This window comes from Arachis hypogaea, chromosome 19, assembly GCF_003086295.3.
Source record: "Arachis hypogaea cultivar Tifrunner chromosome 19, arahy.Tifrunner.gnm2.J5K5, whole genome shotgun sequence".
Lineage (NCBI taxonomy): Eukaryota > Viridiplantae > Streptophyta > Magnoliopsida > Fabales > Fabaceae > Arachis > Arachis hypogaea.
This window is the reverse complement of record NC_092054.1, coordinates 77,087,984-77,091,366: the sequence shown is the minus strand read 5'-3', so window position 1 is coordinate 77,091,366 and position 3,383 is coordinate 77,087,984. Positions and strand designations below refer to the sequence as shown.

The window sequence follows — 3,383 nt, the reverse complement described above, 5'->3', positions numbered from 1 at the left end:
ATTTGATAGGTGAGGGGTTTTTGGAGAAGAGGTATTGAGGTGATTGGTGAATGGGTGAAGAAGAGAGAGAGTGGTGGGGTAGATGGGGATCCTGTGGGGTCCACAGATCCTGAGGTGTCAAGGATATCTCATCCCTATACCAAGTGGCGTACAAAACGCCCCTTCTGGCAATCCTGGCGTTAAACGCCAGGCTGCTGCCCATTTCTGGCATTTAACGCCAGCTTCTTGCCCATTCCTGGCGTTAAACACCAGTCTGGTGCCCTTTTCTGGCGTTAAATGCCCAGAATGGTGCCAGACTGGGCATTTAACGCCCATTCTTCTACCCTTACTGGCGTTTAAATGCCAGTAAGTTTCTCCTCCAAGGTGTTATATTTTTCATTCTGTTTTTCCTTTTGTTTTTGCTTTTTAATTATTTTTGTGACTTTACATGATCATCAACCTATAGAAAATATAAATAACAAAAGAAAATAGAAACTTAACATAGATAATTAAAAATTGGGTTACCTCCCAACAAGCGCTTCTTTAATGTCAATAGCTTGACAGTGGCTCTCATGGAGCCTCACAGATGTTCAGAGCAATGTTGGAACCTCCCAACACCAAACTTAGAGTTTGACTGTGGTGGCTCTGTTTGACTCTGTATTGAGAGAAGCTCTTCATGCTTCCTCTCCATGGTGACAGAGGGATATCCTTGAGCTTTAAACACAAGGGAGTTTTCATTCACTTGAATGATCAATTCTCCTCTGTCAACATCAATCACAGCTTTTGCTGTGGCTAGGAAGGGTCTGCCAAGGATGATGGATTCATCCATACACTTCCCAGTCTCTAGGATTATAAAATTAGCAGGGATGTAATGGCCTTCAACTTTTACCAAAACATCCTCTACAAGTCCATAAGCCTATTTCTTTGAATTGTCTACCATCTCCAGTGAGATTCTTGTAGCTTGTACCTCAATGATCCCTAGCTTCTCCATTACAGAGAGAGGCATAAGGTTTATGCTTGACCCTAGGTCACACAGAGCCTTCTCAAAGGTCATGGTGCCTACGGTACAAGGGATTGAGAACTTTCCAGGGTCCTGTCTCTTTTGAGGTAATCTCTGCCTAGTCAAGTCATCCAGTTCTTTGATGAGCAATGGAGGTTTATTCTCCCAAGTCTCATTACCAAATAACTTGGTATTTAGCTTCATGATTGCTCCAAGGTACTTAGCAACTTGCTCTTCAGTAACATCTTCATCCTCTTCAGAGGAAGAATACTCATCAGAGCTTATGAAAGGCAGAAGTAAATTTAATGGAATCTCTATGGTCTCAGTCTAAGCCTCAGATTCCCATGGTTCCTCATTAAGGAATTCCATTGAGTTCAGTGGACGTCCATTGAGGTCTTCCTCAGTGGGAATCACTGCCTCTTCCTCCTCTCTATGTTTGGCCATGTGAGATGTGGTTATGGCCTTGCACTCTCTTTTGGGATTCTCTTCAGTACTGCTTGGGAGAGTGCTGGGAGGGAGTTCAGTAATTTTCTTACTCAGCTGACCCAATTGTGCCTCCAAATTTCTAATAGTGGACCTTGTTTCAGTCATGAAACTTTGAGTGGTTTTGATTAGATTAGAGACAATGGTTGTTAAGTCAGAGTGGCTCTGCTTAGAATTCTCTATTTATTGCTCAGAAGATGATGGAAAAGGCTTGCCATTGCTAAACCTGTTTCTTCCACTATTGTTGTTGTTGAAACCTTGTTGAGGTCTCTGTTGATCCTTCCATGAGAAATTTGGATGATTTCTCCACGAAGGATTATAGGTGTTTCCATAGGGTTCTCCCATGTAATTCACCTCTTCCATTGCTGGGTTCTCAGGATCATAAGCTTCTTCTTCAGAGGAAGCTTCCTTAGTACTGCCTGTTGCTGCTTGCATTTCAGACAGACTCTGAGAAATCATATTGACTTGTTGGGTCAATATTTTATTCTGAGCCAATATGGCATTCAGAGTATCAATCTCAAGAACTCCCTTCTTCTGAGTTGTCCCATTATTCACAGGATTCCTTTTAGAGGTGTACATGAATTGGTTATTTGCAACCATTTTAATGAGTTCTTGAGCTTCTGCAGGCATCTTCTTCAGATGAAGAGATCCTCCAGCAGAGCTATCTAATGACATCTTGGATAGTTTAGACAAACCATCATAGAAAATACCTATGATGCTCCATTCTGAAAGCATGTCAGAAGGGCACCTTCTGATCAATTGCTTGTATCTTTCCCATGCTTCATAGAGGGATTCTCCTTCCTTCTGTCTGAAGGTTTGGACTTCGACTCTAAGCTTGCTCAATTTTTGAGGTGGAAAGAACTTTGCCAAGAAAGCATTGACTAGCTTTTCCCAAGAGTTCAGGCTTTCCTTAGGTTGTGAATCCAACCATGTTCTAGCTCTGTCTCTTACAGCAAAAGGAAAGAACATAACTCTGTAGACTTCAGGGTCAACTCCATTGATCTTGACAGTGTCACAGATTTGCAAGAACTCAACTAAGAACTGATGAGGATCTTCTAATGGAAGTCCATGAAACATGCAATTCTGTTGCATTAGAGAAACTAATTGAGGCTTAAGCTCAAAGTTGTTTGCTCCAATGGCAGGGATAGAGATGCTTCTCCCATAGAAATCAGGAGTAGGTGCAGTAAAGTCACCAAGCACCTTCCTTGCATTGTTGGCATTATTGTTTTCGGCTGACATGGTTTCTTCTTCTTTGAAGAGCTTTGTTAGGCCCTCTAAAGAGAATTGTTCTTTAGCTTCTCTTAGCTTTCTCTTCAAGGTCCTTTCAGGTTCAGGATCAGCTTGAACAAGTATGCCTTTATCTTTGTTCCTGCTCATATGAAAGAAAAGAGAACAAGAAAGTAGGGAATCCTCTATGTCACAGTATAGAGATTCCTTGAGGTGTCAGAGGAAAAGAAGAATAGAAGGAGGAGGTAGATGGAGGAGAATTCGAACATATAAAGAAGGAGAGAGTTCGAATTGCACCTTGAAGAGGAGTGTTAGTCCCTTAAATAGAAGGATGTGAAAAGAAGGGAAGAATTTTTGAAAATAAATTAAAAATATTTTGAAATAAATAAAAAATAATTTGAAAATTTGATTGAGATTTTTGAAAACTAAGATTGGGAAAGAAATAAAGTGATTTTTGAAAAAGATTTTGAAATTAGAAAAAGATTTGATTGAAAAAATTAATTTTGAAAAAGATGTGATTGAAAAGATATGTTTGAAAAGATATGATTGAAAATCAATTTAGAAAAAGAAAATTTTTAAAATTAAAGTTGATTACTTGACTATAAGAAATTAAAAGATATGATTTTAAAATTTAAAGTTTGATCTTTTCTTAATAGGCAAGTAACAACTTGAAAATTTTGAAGTAAATCTTTAA

General features: G+C 39.2%; 1 non-coding gene across 1 annotated transcript; it reads left to right on the top strand.

Moving 5' to 3' along the window:
* Nucleotides 1–2,191: 2,191 nt before the first annotated feature.
* Nucleotides 2,192–2,299, top strand: LOC112780366 (small nucleolar RNA R71). Its single transcript, XR_003191208.1, has one exon. It is a non-coding gene; the product is annotated as a small nucleolar RNA R71 (small nucleolar RNA).
* The last annotated feature ends 1,084 nt before the right edge of the window (nucleotides 2,300–3,383 follow it).